The sequence below is a fragment of the Leguminivora glycinivorella genome, chromosome 15, assembly GCF_023078275.1.
Source record: "Leguminivora glycinivorella isolate SPB_JAAS2020 chromosome 15, LegGlyc_1.1, whole genome shotgun sequence".
Taxonomy (NCBI): Eukaryota; Metazoa; Arthropoda; class Insecta; order Lepidoptera; family Tortricidae; genus Leguminivora; species Leguminivora glycinivorella.
Window position 1 is genome coordinate 20,541,727 of NC_062985.1, and position 18,975 is coordinate 20,560,701.

Here is an 18,975-nt window from a genome sequence, read left to right on the forward strand (position 1 = left end):
TTTTCAAGTAGGCATATTACAATGCGCATATGAACGTCAAATAAAGCTACGCCGGCTCTAACCCTACGCCTCAGCCTCGAGAAGATTTCAGTCCCCCCTCAGTTGGGAGGGGGGTATCCACTATGGGACCGGCAAGAAACTCGGCGGGTAACTTCTTTTCAAAACATTACATCTTATAATTAACATGCATTAAATAACAACATACAATTTAACATGCAAAAGTATTCATCAAAGAATATGAACAGACTAGGTACTCTATGGAAATCAATTTCAATAAATTATATTATTGCTTAATAATACGTCGTTCTTCTTCAGAGAAAACATATCAAATTGTCATAGAAGAAAAAGATAATATGAATCTCAATATCATTAAATATGTAATTTACCTACACAACATAAAATATAAAATATTTGATGTGCTTTCTTATCTGAACTGTGTCCTCTATACATAATACAATTATTTTAATTGCTATTCGTTTTTTGTAGTTTCTGGTTCGGGCCATGCATGTTTGTCTGTCAAATAGTCCTCGACTCTGTAATAAGCCTTTAACATCAATGATTTTTTTAAGTAGTTCTTAAGAGCTGGGAGGGGTAATCTCAAAGCAGTGTCAGGTAACTTATTATAAAAATGAATGCATTGCCCAACAAATGACTTCTGTACTTTACGGACACGAAACTTCTTTATGGCAAGCTTATTTTTGTTTCTAGTGTTATAATTATGGATATCAGAATTCTTAGTGAAACAGTCTAAATTCTTAACAACATAAATTATACTATCATAAATGTATTGGGAAGCTACAGTTAAGATATTAATTTCTTTGAAGAGTTCTCTTACTGATTCACGTGTTCCTAAGTTGTAAATAGAACGAATGGCTCTCTTTTGTAATACAAAGATAGTCTGTATGTCAGCTGCTTTGCCCCAAACCAGAATACCGTATGACATTACACTGTGAAAATAACTATGATACACTAGGCGAGCTGTCTCAACATTAGTCAGTTGCCTGATTCTCCTAACGGCGTATGCGGCTGAACTTAATTTGCTTGCTAGTTTCTTTATATGAGGACTCCATTGTAGATTTTTGTCCAATGTTAAACCAAGAAACAGTGTTGTATCTACCATCTCTAAGCATTCATCATTCAAAAGTATTTTTGTATCGATTGGTTTAACATTCGGCAGAGAAAATCGAATACATTTGGTTTTCTTAGAATTAAGAAGTAAATTGTTGACAGTAAACCACTGCAGTACATCAGCTAACGTGCTATTAATTACATTGTAATCCGTAGATTTTCGGTCAACATTAAAAAGCAGTGATGTATCATCAGCAAAAAGTACTATTTCACAAAAGTTTTTCACTATACATGGCAAATCATTTATATAAACCAAAAACAGGAATGGACCTAAAATTGAGCCTTGTGGCACTCCTAATTGGACTACAGTCCCGCTAGAGCGAGTTTTGTTAACAACTACTGTTTGTGTTCTATTGCTAAGGTAAGAAGACATAAAGTTTAGGGCATTTATAGACAAACTGATAGATTTTTGAGTTTCATGATACAGTCACTAGACCTTAGATTTGAATATTATAAAAGTAATCCTTAGTTAATTATCCTGTTAAACCAACGTTTAAAATGTAATTTCAATAACTGTTGATTTAGGTAATACCTAAAGTTTGTTATTTTTAAGCCGACTTAATCAAACTAGATGTATGGCTTATAAAATAAATAAGATTAAAAAAAAAGATTTTTTCAATTTACCGCTAATGTGATATTAAAATATATAAATTAGCTAATTCAATACAAATTGTAACAAATATAAATAATTAACATATTTCCTGACTTATAACTGTATATTACGAATAAAAAATTTCATTTCATTTCATTTCTATTCATTTTTCATTTCATTTCATAGTGAATAATATTCCGCTTTGTGTGGTAGCGCACAGCACAGCGGATAGCATCTCGCCTCGCTCGAATCTAGAGGAAAGCCCAACTGGGGAAATACCTCCGCCTTACAGAAGACCGGCAGCCAAATAGCGACAGACAGACAGACACGTCAAACTTATAACACCCCGTCGTTTTTGCGTCGGGGGTTAAAAAGATGGTGTCCTGACGATGTCACATAAGTACACACCTCTAAGAGTTTCTTCAATCTATGATTGTTTCAGCCGAATCCGAGTTGTCTCACGGGACCGAGTTTAGTACCCGTTTCGATTGATTCCATGAACACGTATAATATAACACGTTAAATTGATTCGTTAAAAAGATTTCAGAATGGAATGAAAACGGATTCCTTTTATGGACAAATTGCCGTTGACATTAATTGAAATTCAGTTTCTTGATCTACGGATAAATTATTTAATGTTATAGGATACTCCTGTACAGAAAGCGCTGGTGGCCTAGTAAGAGCGTGTGACTTTCAATCCGGAGGTTGCGGGTTCGAACCCTAGCTCGTACCAATGAGGTTTTTCGGAACTTAAGTGCGAAATGTCACTGACGACTGCCATCTGACCTTCCAACCCGAAGGGTAACTAGGCCTTATTGGAATTAGTCCGGTTTCCTCACGATCTTTGCCTTCACCGAAAAGCGACTGGAAAATATCAAATGAAATTTCGCACATAAGTTCCGAACACATTGGTACGAGCCGGGGTTCGAACCCGCGACCTCCGGGTCGAAAGTCGCACGCTCTTACCGTTAGGCCTCTAGCGCATATTCTGTACCTATTCACAGTACTAGGTATGTATTTATGTCCATTTTTAACCCCCGACGCAAAAACGACGGGGTGTTATAAGTTTGACGTGTCTGTCTGTTTGTCTGTCTGTGTGTATGTCTATCTGTGGCATCGTAGCTTCCGAATGTATGAACCGATTTAGATTTCGTTTTTTTTTGTCTGAAAGCTGAGTTAGTCGGGAGTGTTCTTAGCCATGTTTCATGAAAATCACAAGTTTCATGAAATCGAAAAGTTTTTTCGAAATTTTAACTTTATTTGACGTGAATGAAACAAGATAAGTATACACACTTTATGTACGTGATTCACCCCGACATCAACCCTGCTAATGACAAGGTGCAGAGATTAAAACGTCACCTGACAGTACATTTAGATTGATGAATGGCCTCATACGTGCCACGGACGTTTCATCGATCCAGCATTTATGATATAGGCACCTACTTGCCATCGGCAATTTTGGAGAATTTTAAAATGAAAATTATCATCTTCATCCGCCTTGCGTTATCCCGGCATTTGCCACGGCACATGGGATCCTGGGGTCTACTTTGACAATTTTTTTAAAATATGTTTATGGTTAGTATTTCTGATTATTTTTGACTTAGTTGTTTAAGATTATTTTAATTTCTTATTTATTATATTATTATTTTTTTGTATTTTTGACATTGAAGTTTTTGAACTGAATTGAATTGAATTTGGCGTAGACACTAGTTTTTACGAAAGCGACTGCCATCTGATCTTCCAAACCGAATGGTAAACTTATTGGAATTAGTCCGGTTTCCTAACAATGTTTTCCTTCACCGAAAAGCGACTGGTAAATATCAAATGACATTCGCACATAAGTTCCGAAAAACTCATTAGTGCGAGCCGGGGTTCGAACCCAAAAAATTAAAAATGGCGGCTTAAATTTATGGGATATCGGTCCTACTTCTGATATCGGATCGGATAATGTGAAAACGAACTAAGGCTTCAATGTTTCACACACATAGATAAAAAAAAATTAAAAAAAAATGTTTATTTGTTCAAAAAAAGTACAATTATTACAGTGGCTGAGACACCAGCCAGTGTAATAATTGTTTTCAATTATTTACAAAATAACTTGTGAGCGATGTGAACTATGGGCTAGCTACCTGTCTTTGCAACATCACTATTCCGTATTCATTCAATTGGCATTATTTAAACCCGTTAGTTGCTAAAAGTGGCAGTGTCATGTGCTGCGCCTAAAAAATATATATACGTAAGTCTATGTCTATGTTCGAAAAGGAATAGATTTAAGTACCTAATAACGATCTCACTAATCTTCCAACAGATGATGTGCGCTTATCTTAAAAAGATAATAAAAGACTTCACCTGGTGGACACTTATGACGTTACGCTTCCAAGGGGTTTTAAATAGGAGCGCATTACAAAAAGATTCGGGTCAGCGTCTGACATGGGCCGAGATTTTTTCGTCAAGGGTTCAGATCTCGTACCTTTTCGGTAAAAACAGACGAATCCAACTGTGATTTTTAATCTGTGAAGCTTTATGCACAGGTAAGAAGTGTAACTTCAATTTTATACGTAATATTTAAGAATAGAATAGAATAGAATAGAAATATTTATTTGCTAGAATACGTCACAATTTAGGTCTTAAAAAATAGATACAGAATCAGTATTCAGTCGACATAAAGCCAACATGCAAAGTGTTTGTATATTACATTATATTTCAATTTGAATTTTAAATAATCCTTAATACTATAAAAGCAATGATCTTGAATAAAGAGTGGTGGTGGCCTAGCGGTAACAGCGTGCGACTTTCAATCCGGGAGGTCGCGGGTTCGATCCCCGGCTCGTACCAATGAGTTTTTCAGGACTTATGTGCGAAATGTCATTTTGATATGTGCAAGTCGCTTTTATGTGAAGGGAAACATCGTGAGGAAACGGGACTAATCCCAATAAGGCAGTCGCTTTCGTAAAAACTAGTGCCTACGACAAATCTTGGGATTAGTTGTCAAAGCGGACCCCAGGCTCCCATGAGCCGTGGCAAATGCCGGGATAACGCAAAGAGTATGATGTATACTAATAGTAAACACTAGTTATGGTGGTGAGCAATAAACAGGTGCCGTAGCCGAATGGCATTTCTCCGACGCGAAACGAAAACGAAACGCCGTGAAAGGTAGTCTGTCTCTGTCACGCCAATACGCAACAGCAATAGAGATAGATATCTACGAGCGTTTCGTTTCGTGAGCGTTTGTGCCATTCGGCTAATATAAACCAATCCAGTAGTGACATGTTTACAACCAAAACAGTACAAAACATGAAATAATAAAACTTCGGGCACATAAGTAATAAGTTTACCTACTTCATGCCAGCATCCGCATCATTACTAATATTATAAAGGGGAAAGTGTGTATGTCTGTTCGTTTTACATTGCAAAACGGGGCGATGTATTGACCTTATTTTTTAAGTGGAGATAGTTGAAGGGATGGAGAGTGACATAGGCTACCTTTTGTCTCTCTCTGACCAACTACTTCCCCAAAATGGGGGGGTGGAAGAAGAAGCAATCCGCAATTTTAGAATTTATCGCGAGCGAAGCCGTAGGACTCCAATAATCGGAGTTTCCTTTCAGTACTCGTTTGATGGTGCGAGCGAGAATGTAAATTCAATTCAATTCAAAACCTTTAATGTCATAAACAACACATGTCAAAAATACAAAAACAATAATACAATAAATAAGGAATTTAAATAATCTTAAACAACTTAGTCAAAAAATAATGATAAAAAAAAACACAAGAAATTAAAACAAAATGTCAAAGGAAGAAAACACACATTCATCATTTTAAATTAAACTTACTATAGAATTCACGGACCGTAAAAAATGCCTTGTCAATTAAGAAGTCCTTCAGCTTTTTAACAAACAACTCATAAGAAGCCGCCTCTTTAATGTCACGGCTCAAACTATTATATATTTTGATACCCACCACTTCCAATGAGTTTGATGATTTCGCGAGCCTGACTAATACAGATTTAATATCACGATCAGTCTTTCTCTGGTCAGGTCGACGTAGGACATATTCATTCTTGTGTTGATACATATATATGCCACTTCAAATATGTATAGACATGGCACCGTCAAAATTTTTAATTTACGAAAAAGCCCTGCAGTCGGAGTAAACGGCGGCACCCCAGCCAACATCCTAACAGCTCTTTTCTGCAGTAAGAAGACCCTGTCCCTATCAGCCGCTAGCCTCCACAGGTCAATGCCATAAGCAAGGATTGAATTTACGTATGCGTGATTCCGAAAAACTAAGGGTAGTGAGCAATTTCAAATTACATTCATTTAGTAGAAACCTTTACATGAAGAAAATAGCACGAAATGCTTTTCTATATTAACACTGTCAAAGAAATGAAATCCAATAATGAATTCTCAGTTATTGAAGTTTAGAATACACCGTTTTAATCAAAGCACCGAATTTAATATCCTTTGCCAAGACAAAGGCAAAAAAGATTATTTGACATTTTTTAAATACGACGGATCTTTTACAAAATTATATGTTGCAGGGCTTTTATTACAGGTTTGAACCGGGACCTTGAACAGGCTTTAAATTATTACAATCCTTATTACGATATACCTACTTATAGGGTGGAGCGAAAAAACACTTTTCTGGAATTAGCAAACCTAATAGTTATCAATCAATGCCCCTTAGTCAATGAAGCCTTTGTGCAAATTTTCAGCTTTTTAAATCAACATCTTCTGCCTCCGCATTAGGGTTGAAATTTTGAAAATCTCATAGAAACCTATAAATTCAACTTTCAGATAAAAAAAAAATTTCAGCAGTATTATGTTTAGTATATGTTATTGATACATATCATTATGAGAAACTACAAAAAGTTGCGAAAATAGCGTCAAGAATCGCCAAAGTTTGTCTAGTTTTAGTACATTCGCCAAAATAGCCGCTAAAATACTGAAAATTGGCGATTTTTAACGCTAATTTCGCAATTTTTGGTAGTTTCTTGTAATAATATGTATCAATAATGTATACTTAAGATAATACTGCCGAATAACATTTTTTATCTAAAAGTTGAATTTTCAGGTTTGTATGAGATTTTCAAAATTTCAAACCTATTGCGGAGGCAGAAGATGTTGATTTAAAAAGTTGAAAATTTGCACAAAAGCTTCATAGACTAAGGGGCATTGATTGATAACTATTAGGTCTGCTAATTCCAGAAAAGTGTTTTTTCGCTCCACCCTACGACTTACATACATACATGTAATCACGCCTGTCTCTCATAAAGGGGTAGGCAGAGCACATGAATACTAAGTTTCAGAGCCACTTGACAAAAAAGGGTTGATAGAAATACCTACTTACAACGACGTATTATTATTATTATACTCACCACGCATAAACTTCTTACAAGTTTCTGTGGCGCATCTTAGTTTTCTTTACTTAGGGATCAATTAAACTCAATATTTTAAAGTTTCAATTCGTCCGTCGTATGGGTGCGTTAGAAAGGGCCAAACGAACTTTATCGGCTTGATAAGTTTATTGAACGATAATGAATAAGGGGGTAAATACCTAAACTTCATTTTGATGCCTGGTCCGGCCTAGTTGGTAGTGACCATGCGTGCTAATACGATGGTCCGGGGTTCAAATCCCGATAAGTGATGAGCACAGATAAATATTTGTTTCTGTCTTGGGTATATTCTGTAGTTTGAGCACCCACAGCCAGAAAATACTACACTGCTGACTTCATAGATACGTCTTAAGACAAAATGTGTACCTACCTAACCCAAACAGGCAAGTAAGGTACAGCGGGGCAAATTTCGACTGGGGGGCAAATGTAACTGGTCCATTTTTTCCATGTTTTACAACGTTTGCATTATTAAATAGAGCGTCCACCGGTTATATATGTGATAAGCGTCTTCAGTCGATACATGTAGAACAATATCATAGTGTAATAATGGAAAAGGTGGATCAGTTACAATTGCCCCCCAGTCGACATTTGCCCCGCTGTACCTTATTCAGTCTTCACGATGCGGGCCGAACCAATATCTGATTTGAGTCCATTTTTTTTACCCAAAAGAATTTTCTACCGTAGGACTTTACTAGCCAATACGTATAATACGGGGAATTGGCGACACAATGAAAGAAAGTGTATTTTATCTGAAAGAAAAATAAAAGCCACAAAATTGACCTTTGTAAACTACATCAGACCTCACAGGTACGTTTTACCAACATGTGCCTAACCCAACAATATCGCATCTACTCTAAATTCAACCCTCGCACGGCCACTGCCAACAGATTGGCTCCATTATGTCCGAACAATGCGGTTTTCGCAAAATTCAATGTCAGAGGGTTAGGTTTTCTGATCCCATATCTTCTTTAGCCTGTTCAAGGGTTGATTTTTAGGTTTATTAATGGCTTGTCCTGAAAAGGGATCGGAGTGCTTAGTAATTTTTACACGTATTTTGCAGTGTGATTTTGTGAAAATATTTTTCAGGTGCTGCGGATAGTGCGAGAAGTGGGCCATTTTTCGGCCGAAATTTAGATGGCCATCTGTACTGAAAAATGTCGTACGAATCGTATGATACACGTGCGAAAAGGAAATTCGTAACTCATGTCAATTTATAACGCTGCGGTCGTGTTTTAATTTATATCCACTCGTTTCGAAGTTCTTTTTTTCCGCACTATTGTTTGCACGTTAATGTACTATTTATTATTTATATTGTCTGTTATGATGTGATCATTATTATTCGTAATAAGTTTCCGTTAATATCTGTTTTTAACCCCCGACGCAAAAACGAAGGGGTGTTATAAGTTTGACGTGTCTGGCTGTGTGTATGTCTGTCTGTCTGTCTGTCTGTCTGTCTGTCTGTCTGTCTGTCTGTCTGTCTGTTTGTTTGTCTGTCTGTCTGTCTGTGGGTGTGTCTGTCTGTGGCATCGTAGCTCTCGAACGGATGAACCGATTTTGATTTAGTTTTTTTTTGCACAGGATAGGAGCGAATGGCGGAATCTAGTGTCGGAGGCCAAGATCCACTTCGGGTCGCTGAGCCATCGCAGTAGTAGTAGTAGTTTTTTTTCTGAAAGCTGAGTTAATCGGGAGTGTTCTTAGCCATGTTTCATGAAAATCGGTCTACTATGTCGCGGTCAGGGGTTCTTTCAAAATTTTAATTTTGTGGTTAGGTTATCGATAAAATGAACTGTCAGTATCAAAGCTGACGCTCTTTGTTTAACGCATGTTATTCTTCTCAAATGTGATAAACGTATTGAATACATTATAAAAATTAATTAATAGGAATTATAGGAAACTGTCCAGTATGAGTAGGTACTTATTACCATAGTACATTTCGTTACTAGTGCGAAAGTATGTCATTACTTCACGAGCCATGAGACATCTTGCCACGAGCCGCAGGCGAGTGGCAATATTCGGCACGAGTGAAGCCACTAGGCTGTGACCACAAATGAAAACTATATTTTATTTAAATGTATCATCCTCCTTACGTTATCCCGGCAGTTGCCACGGCTCACGGGAGCCTGGGGTCCGCTTTGACAACTAATCCCAATATTAGGCGTAGGCACTGGTTTTACGAAAGCGACTGCCATCTGACCTTCCAACCCGAAGGGTAACTAGGCCTTATTGGAATTATTCCGGTTTCCTCGCGATGTTTTCCTTCACCGAAAAGCGTCTGGCAAATATCAAATGACATTTCGCACATAAGTTTCGAAAAACTCATTAGTACGAGTCAGGGTTCGAACCCGCGACCTCCGGATCGTATAAGTCGCACGCTCTTACCGCTAGGCCACCTGTTAATTGAATATATGTCCAGCGCTGTTAATTAAATGTATGTTTATCGTATTTTTGCCATAACTAAAAGTTCTAATCGGTTCACAAGTCCAGTACAACTCATAAACCGCTAAAAGCCGGCCGATATTGCCCCAAATTAACGGGATGGCCGCCCGTGAAGACAATCACCTATCTGATGAAGTCGGAGACACGGCCGGGACGTGTGTGGGGCGCTTAAGTAGCTAGGCTACGAAACTAGCGTTTTTGCCATCCTTCGCTTTTCTTTGAGATAGGAACAGATAGATAACTTGATGGCAGGGCGGCTCACTCTGCGATTTTTTCGCCGAGCTACAAGTACATGCCGCGGGCCGCGAGTGCAAGGCCCATTCAGTGGTGACAATGACAACCCTATCGCGGCGCATTAAAAAAATATCGGCATTAGAATTTTATTTAGAATGGCGACATTCTACTGATTTAAATTTTAACGATTATTACAAATAATTATTTAATACAAATTAATAAATTCATAACGTATCAAATCAAATCGAAATCATTATTTTTTCCATGCGATACGCAGAAAAAATAACCTGAGTAACCCGGCTTAAAATATTTTTAAATATTTAACCTGAGTCCAGTTCAAGCAGTCATGCAGTCATCCAGAAAAGGGACTTTTGCAACACATAAAATAATTCAATTAATATTTTTTTCATTGCATACCAGATTATAACGATTAAAACATGTTCATACATCATGTAAAATTAATATTAAAGTATTCGCATAAATTAAATGCAGCCGAAATTTAAATAAAATAGTGAAGCTGAAAAGTCAATAAATTATACAATATTTCATTATGAATTACAAGGATTTTGTGAATTTTTCGCGGAAGACACGTTAACAATTTTATAACTATTTATAAATAACACAAGAATGAAACCATATTTGACTACATTCATTCTAATCATAAAATAAAGACGTTTCTGCTTGTCTAAAAGTTAACCGACGACCTATGTCTAAAAGACGACCGGTCTGGCTCAGTCGGTTGTGATTGTGACCCTGCCTGCTAAGCCGCGGTCCTAGGTTCGATTCCCGGTAAGGGCATTTATTTGTGTGATGAGCACAGATATTTGTTCCTGAGTCATGGATGTTTTCTATGTATACGAGTGTAAGTATGTATTTATCTATTTAAGTATGTATATCGTCGCTTAGTTAGTTATCTTTGCTTAGTTTGGGGCTAAATTGATCTGTATAAGGTGTCCTCAATATAAAAAAAAAAACAGAAATCTTGTTCTGACACAAATCACTACAAGTACTTTTTTACAACTTTACATTTTACTTGTGACACCCCTTGAGTTTCAGGCGTCCATATGTTACGGTGACCGCTTTTCATCAGGCGACCATTTGCCACCGACGTGGTATTAAAAAAAACTTGTACTTTTATTCTGTGATATTGGAGATTATTTCCTGTCTAATTTACTATACCTATCCGAAATAAAACGAATTTTCGCTGTTTTTGTGGCCCAACAAGTAGCCTCAAACTAATTGCCGTGACATATCGGGGTGGCCGGTAATGGTGGTGAAACTACCACGCTACAGCCCTTCGGTTCGATAAAACTCTTTAATAGTTTTATCCATATATTTTTAGTCTCTATTCAGTGCTGGATGTATGTAGGGTGGATACTAGGGTGGGTCACTCTTGTATACCTAGAGGAAAAAAAAGTATTATAATTATATTCATTAGGCACAGTTACAAAAACTTGAAAATCGATGCAAATAAACAGTACTTCAAATTATTTTGCAATTGGAATTCATCTTCTGCCTCTGGATCCACTTTGAAGTTTATATTATATTTTTAGTACATTTTGTGTTGTGTGCGGAGTATATCTATGTATTGTCTTCTAATTTAAAATTTTGCTATAAAGATATACAATTATTGAGGTCCATATTGGCTCATATAGATTAATTTCTCATAAATTTTTTCGTAATACCGATTTGTGATTCGAATGATCATAAGTCATAATTTTATTTATCATAATTTTGTTTCGTTATTATTTTTACTAAGTACTACTACTGTCATTGTTCATTATAACCACCTATCTGATGAAGAAGCTATGATGATAAATGATATAACTCGCAATCGTTATGTTCAGAAAGAATATTTTTAATATTAGTATAAAATACATTTATGTTGAATGCTATTATGATCATTAGTTATTCGGCGTTAAGATATTAACATAAAATTGTTATAAATAATGATCATTATGATGTAAAATTGTATGAGAAACATTTTCGGGCTTCCAATAATCGAAATTGCGATTTTATATGAACTTTGGCGCACCCACAATTATTGGCATCGTAATAGGTTGTGATGTTTGCTATAACGCCACCCTATGGCGGTTGAGAATGAGGCAACCCACAACGCCTGTTAACACATTCCTAATTGATGTGATGAATTCAACCTGTCAGCTGTCAAATTCAATGTCAATGGGGAAATGCTGTCAAAAGCTCAAGCAACGTGTTATTCGAACGTGAAGGAAAATATAATCATATTAAAAGTGACGTAGGGTTGTCAGGGTTATCTAAATACATTTATTTAAAAGAATCCTACTTCATTCTACATTTTTTTTTATTTTTAACCCCCGACGCAAAAACGACGGGTTGGTATAAGTTTGACGTGTCCGTCTGTCTGTTTGTCTGGTTGTCTGTCTGTCTGTGTGTGTGTCTGTCTGTGGCATCGTAGCTCCCGAACGGATGAACCGATTTCGATTTAGTTTTTTTTCTGAGTTAGTCGGGAGTGTTCTTAGCCATGTTTCATAAAAATCGGTCCACTATTCGCGGTCGGGGGTTTTTTCAAAATTTTAATTTTGTGGTTAGGTTATACCTCATTAGCTTTATAATGTATGGGAGTTTTTGTGTTTAAAAACAGCTTTTTAGGGTTCCGTAGTCAACTAGGAACCCTTATAGTTTCGCCATGTCTGTCTGTCCGTCCGTCCGTCCGTCCGTCCGCGGATAATCTCAGGAACCGTTAGCACTAGAAAGCTGAAATTTGGTACCAATATGTATATCAATCACGCCAACAAAGTGCAAAAATAAAACATGGAAAAAATGTTTTATTAGGGTACCCCCCCCCCCCCCTACATGTAAAGTGGGGGCTGATATTTTTTTTTCATTCCAATCCCAATGTGTGATATATTGTTGGATAGGTATTTAAAAATGAATAAGGGTTTACTAAGATCATTTTTTGACAATATTAATATTTTCGGAAATAATCGCTCCTAAAGGAAAAAAAAGTGCGTCCCCCCCCCTCTAACTTTTGAACCATATGTTTGAAAAATATGGAAAAAATCACAAAAGTAAAACTTTATAAAGACATCCTAGGAAAATTGTTTTGAACTTGATAGGTTTAGTAGTTTTTGAGAAAAATACGGAAAACTACGGAACCCTACACTGAGCGTGGCCCGACACGCTCTTGGCCGGTTTTTTTAAATATATTTTGGGTCATATTTACACTGGAGCAATCGAAAGGTAGGTACTTACTTTAAATGATAGAATAGAATAGAATATAATAAACATTTATTCGTGAACACAGGCAAGACAAAATACACATAATAACAACAAGACAGAAAGGAATGAAGTGCCATGAAATGGCCTCATCTCAGAGTGTTTCTGGTGACTTCCAGTGCTGATCTTCCGATGTGACCATCAAGTGAGAAAAATTCACGGAGGGTAACAACAGCCCCGACTGGCTCCCTGCGCACCCACCACGCAGTAAGGCTATAACCATAAAAGGCTTCGTAACAATGCGTTTGTGGATATAAGCTTAGCGTGGGTCATCTTTTATGTAGGGTTGTAAAGATGCACGACCCTGTACTTATAAATGTGTCGCTTAACTTCGAACCTGGGTAAATCCATTCTGCTTTAAGGTTGAATATATAAAAAATAAACAAAACTGTTTATTTCAAAAAATACACATAGAATATGATACAGAGGATGGTGCTACCCTGTAAGCAACAAATGCCCGTGTTGGGTAACGCCGCTCTTCCCTATTAACATATTACATATTGCTGTTGAAAATTCTATTCTATTCTATTTAATTAGATTAAGTATGAATCAGCATCAAAATTGTGCAATGGTTTCACAGTTCTCTGACCACCTTCAAAACTTGTTTTTGTAGTTAGATAATGGCCACCAGCTGGTCGGACAAGTGTGTTGCTGTTGCTACCTACCTTACACAGTAGACGATAAGGAAATAATAGTGAGTGCTTGCATTCGCCAACAAACTGTCATACAGTTTGGCGAAAATACTATAATTAGAATAATACTGTGTAACCTTTTTTGAGTAAATAAATTAAAAAAAAAAAAAAAATTAATTTTAACTAACTTAAATATAAAAAATATAATATGATCTGAAAAATAATCAACCTTATAGCAGAATGGATTTACCCAGTTTTGTCGAATGTCGAATAACAGTAGGTACGGGAGTAGAAAACTGCTCTCATGTGACTAAAATCTACTTTTGGTAACCCTAAATGAGTCATAAAAGGTTTCCAAAGAAGAGTTCATTGCCTACTTAAATTGTTTCCTCGCGTTCTGAGCGCTTTCAATTATTGTTAACATAATTCTGACATAATTGACAACCTCTTACACGTGTTACGTGTTCAACTCATTTTACGGTCTACGGGACATTAATAGTACATTACATCAGAGGCCAGGAAAATGAGGATTTCCGGCCAAGTGGGTATATCCGTTTTCACGCCGAGGCATGTATAGTGCTTTTCTCAAACATACAATGAAATAAAAAAAAATGCTCTAAAGGACAATATTTTATAAAAAAAAGTTACTTTGCAGGCCTAGACCTAAAAAATAATATGAAATCCCTTTACAGTCCTCTCGAGTTGTTGCGCCCAAAAAGCGATACTTCCCAGCCCATTTTAAGGAACGTAAAGACAATATTTCATTGCATGTTTGAGAAAAATATCTTACTTGTGTTTTTTTTTAACTCCCGACGCATAAACGACGGGGTGTTATAAGTTTGATGTGTCTCTCTGGCTGTCTTGTTTATTTGTATGTGTGTGTGTGTGTGTCTGTGGCATCATAGCTCCCGAACGAATAAACCGATTTAGATTTAGTTTTTTTTTTACTTGAAAGCTAGGAGTGTTCTTAGACATGTTTCATGAAAAATCGGTCTACTATGTCGCGATCGGGGTTTTTTTTTTCAAATTTTTTTTTTTTTTGGTTAGGTTATTCTTATAATTATCTAATGCCTTTCGTGCATGGTATAATAGTACATTACGATACAAGTGCGCAAAAAAGGAAGTTCGAAACGAGTGGCGATAAATCAAAACACGACCGAAGGGAGTGTTTTAAATCGACACGAGTTACGAATTTCCTTTTCGCACGCAAATATTTTTCAGTACAGATGGTGCTTCTTATACGCACTAGTGCGAGAAGTGGTTCATTATATGTCAGGTCTAAATTTCGGAGGGCAATCTGTACTGAAAAACGTCGTACGATACACGCGCGAAAAGGAAATTCGTAACTCGTGTCGATTTAAAACACTCCCTTCGGTCGTGTTTTAATTTATCGCCACTCGTTTCGAACTTTCCTTTTTTCGCACTTTGTATCGTAATGTACTATTATTTTAAGAACAGACATTCCTTATTGTGCGTTGGTCGATGGGCTAGCAATCTGTCACTGCATATAAGTAACATTTTTTTTCTAGCCCTTCAATAAAAATAGTATTTTATACAATCGTGATATAATACAAAGCTTTTCAGTCACAGACCAACCCCTATAGACATCCATTACAAGACGACTCGCGGTCACCAGCCTTACTTGTATTTGCCATGATATAAGCGCGGGCGCTCGCCGTGCCCGATCAGTAACGACCAAGTAACCGACCCGAAAGCAGCTCGTGTTTTTCGCAATAAAACAATTGAAAAAGGGTATTTTGATGCCTTAAAGATGTCCACCTGTAGTGTGGAAAGGTAACAAGAAGTTCAAATTTAAAAACGGACGGTATTACATTCCACAAATAAGTCATATTTATATTTTATTTAGAGCCGGCATAGGTCAACTTACACTGGCCACTTATTACAGTTAACTAAAGTCAACTATAATGAGCTTATTATAATTGAGTCGGAACTGCCATAGAGTATCCAACACTGAAAAGTTAGCACTTATAGTTTAGTCTGTGGTGGCCTAATTGACAGATTACAGTCGACAAGTAGAAAAATAATATTTTATTACCTGAGATCCAATTACGTTTTTTGCTTTTCACAGCTATCCAATTATAACTTGAGTAAAATGATAAAAAATTGGAATCAACTCGCAAAGCGGTCAGGATTTATTTGCTAAGTCTGGAGACGGTCGATTCGTTTAATTTAAACTATTCAAATGGGTTGAAGTGTAGGTACGTTAGAACACCCCAAACTTTCTAGTCATTTGTGGGCGAAGTCGCTTAGCAGTGTGAATAAACTAAAATTATATTAGTATTAGTTGGATTAAGATTGAAGAACTAAGCCGCTAACCGGGCCCTGGTCACTCGCTCGCGGTCGCGCGTAAGTACCTACCACCTACCCGCATAGCAGTTGCCTCAAAGTAACGAGTGGCCGAATGGCGCGACGTGCCCGCCGTAGGCGCGTGGAGTACCTACTAACTATTCCTGAGTTTTACTTGGTAACTTTACATAAAGCGTAGGTATCTGTGGCTTTGCGGGCAAGAAAGGTTACTTTAGTAACTTACTAATAATCGGTGCTCTAACTACCATTATAATTTTGGACGTATTCGGATTCTCGATGAAATCAGGCGTTATTTTGCGAAATTACTTAAGGAACAGCGGGGCAAATCTCGACTGGGGGCGGCCATTGTAACTAATCCATTTTTTCCATTATTACACTATGATGTTGAGTTCTACATGTATCCACTGAACACGCCTACCGTATATAATCTGATGGACACTCTATTTAATAATGAAAAAATTGTAAAACATGGAAAAAATAGACCAGTTACATTTGCCCCCCCCCCCCTCGAGGTTACCCCCGCTGTACCTTACTTACTCGGCTGGCGCGATAATCCAAAATGAGTTTTGGCCTCCAACACAAGAGCACGCTACTTTGCTCGATCTTGAGCGGTATCGCGCCAGTTGAGTTCACTATCGCTGGGCGGATTTTGCGAAATTCCATGACAATTATTATAATCAAGAAAACAACTTTTCACAAAACATGTTTTACAATTTTAACTTTAGAAAATATGGTAAGGTATCCTCATCCTCAGGGTACGTAGCCGAATGGCACAAACGATCACGAAACGCTCACGAAACGAAACGCTCGTAGACATCTATCTCTATCGCTCTTGCGTATTGGCGTGACAGAGCCAGACAACCTTTCGCGGCGTTTCGTTTTCGTTTCGCGTCGCAGAAATGCCATTCGGCTACGGCACCTGGTCACATACGGCACGCCTGTTCAGTGGACAATGGACATATATGGCACTCAAGTTAATAACGTAAAACATTAAAAAAATGTCGATTAGTTTACGAGTATATTACAGTAAGTAAGTACCATATTTTAAAACTTCATAAACGTCATCTTTAAAGTAATATCTCAAATTTTGCAACCACCTCAAATTACATTACATCTAACACTTCACTATAAGACGCGATGAAAGAAATTGCTCACATTTTTCAAGCTCTATAGACGCTAATGAAATAGGTCGTACGTAAGTACTGAATTCTAAGTAACTTACGTTTTTTCGTTACTACGTTGGCAGCATAATTCTGAAGTGCCCTTTCGGTAACTGAATTTGTGAAGTTAATTAAAACGACGCTTTTTTTAGTTGAGTCACTAGTTTATTTACGTAATAATATAATGTAAATATTTATTTTTGTTATGAAATATTTTCGTAAAAACCGGCTAAGAAAGTGTCGGGGGATTTTTTCCGAAAATATAAAAAAATTATTTTAGTAAACCCCTATTCATTTTTAAATACCTACCCAGCAATATATCACACGTTAGGGTTGAAATGAAAAAAAAAAAAACACTCCCCTCTTTGCGTGTTTTACCCTAAAAAAAGATTTTTTTCCACTTTTTATTTTACCACTTTGTCGGCGTGATCGATATACATATTAGTACCAAATTTCAGCTTTCTAGTGCTACCGGTCACTGAGATTATCCGCGGACGGACGGAGGGACATGGCGAAAATATAAGGGTTCCTAGTTGACTACGGAACCCTAAAAATGAGTTCTATTCTTGTCGTGTCTAAGGAACCATATTTATTAATTATGAGCCTATTGTGCCCCACTGCTGGGAAAATGCCCCCTTCTTGCTCCACTCTTCCCGATCTTGAGCTACAACTGGCCAGTCTGTCAAAAAGGAGTTCAAGTTGTCCCGTCATCGCCGGCGAGGTCTGCCGGATCCTCTGATCGGAACGGATTGGTATATAATTATGTGTAGGAATAGCCTTTATTGACCAAATAATAATTCATTATATATAAATACATATATATATTCACACGGGATTTATATACATTCTAGTATTTTTTTTTAATAGGGGTGAGCGAAGCGAGCCCTCTTAATTTCGACAATCTCTTTTGTGGTACATTTTACAAATAACGCCTATAAAGTTGTGCTTGAACATAGAAATTTAGACTTAGTTAGACTGCCTTTTTGCCTCCATCTTTCTATTTACACTTAATAACAAAAAACCGGCCAAGAGCGTGTCGGGCCACGCTCAGTGTAGGGTTCCGTAGTTTTCCGTATTTTTCTCAAAAACTACTGAACCTATCAAGTTCAAAACAATTTTTCTAGAAAGTATTATAAAGTTCTACTTTTGTGATTTTTTTTCAAATTTTTTAAACATATGGTTCAAAAGTTAGAGGGGGGGGACGCACTTTTTTTTCCTTTAGGAGCGATTATTTCCGAAAATATTAATGTTATCAAAAAACGATCTTAGTAAACCCTTATTCATTTTTAAATACCTATCCAACAATATATCACACGTTGGGGTTAGAATGAAAAAAAATATCAGCCCCCATTTTACATGTAGGGGGGGTACCCTAATAAAACATTTTTTTCCATTTTTTATTTTTGCACTTTGTTGGCGTGATTGATATACATATTGATACCAAATTTCAGCTTTCTAGTGCTTACGGTTACTGAGATTATCCGCGGACGGACGGACGGACGGACGGACGGACGGACGGACGGACGGACGGACGGACGGACGGACAGACAGACATGGCGAAACTATAAGGGTTCCTAGTTGACTACGGAACCCTAAAAAAACGTGTGAACGTAAAAAAATGTGTTGTCTGAACCGAAACGATACCTTTTGTTACAAAATTATAACAAAATATCTTAAACACGTGGAGTGTCTTCAAATACCTTAAATATACGCATCACAATAAACGTGACAGCATCTGAAAAGAAAAAAATGCAAAAATAGAATAAGAAAACCGAACAAAAGTTCATATCAGGCGTCTGTCAGAATCTGTTCTT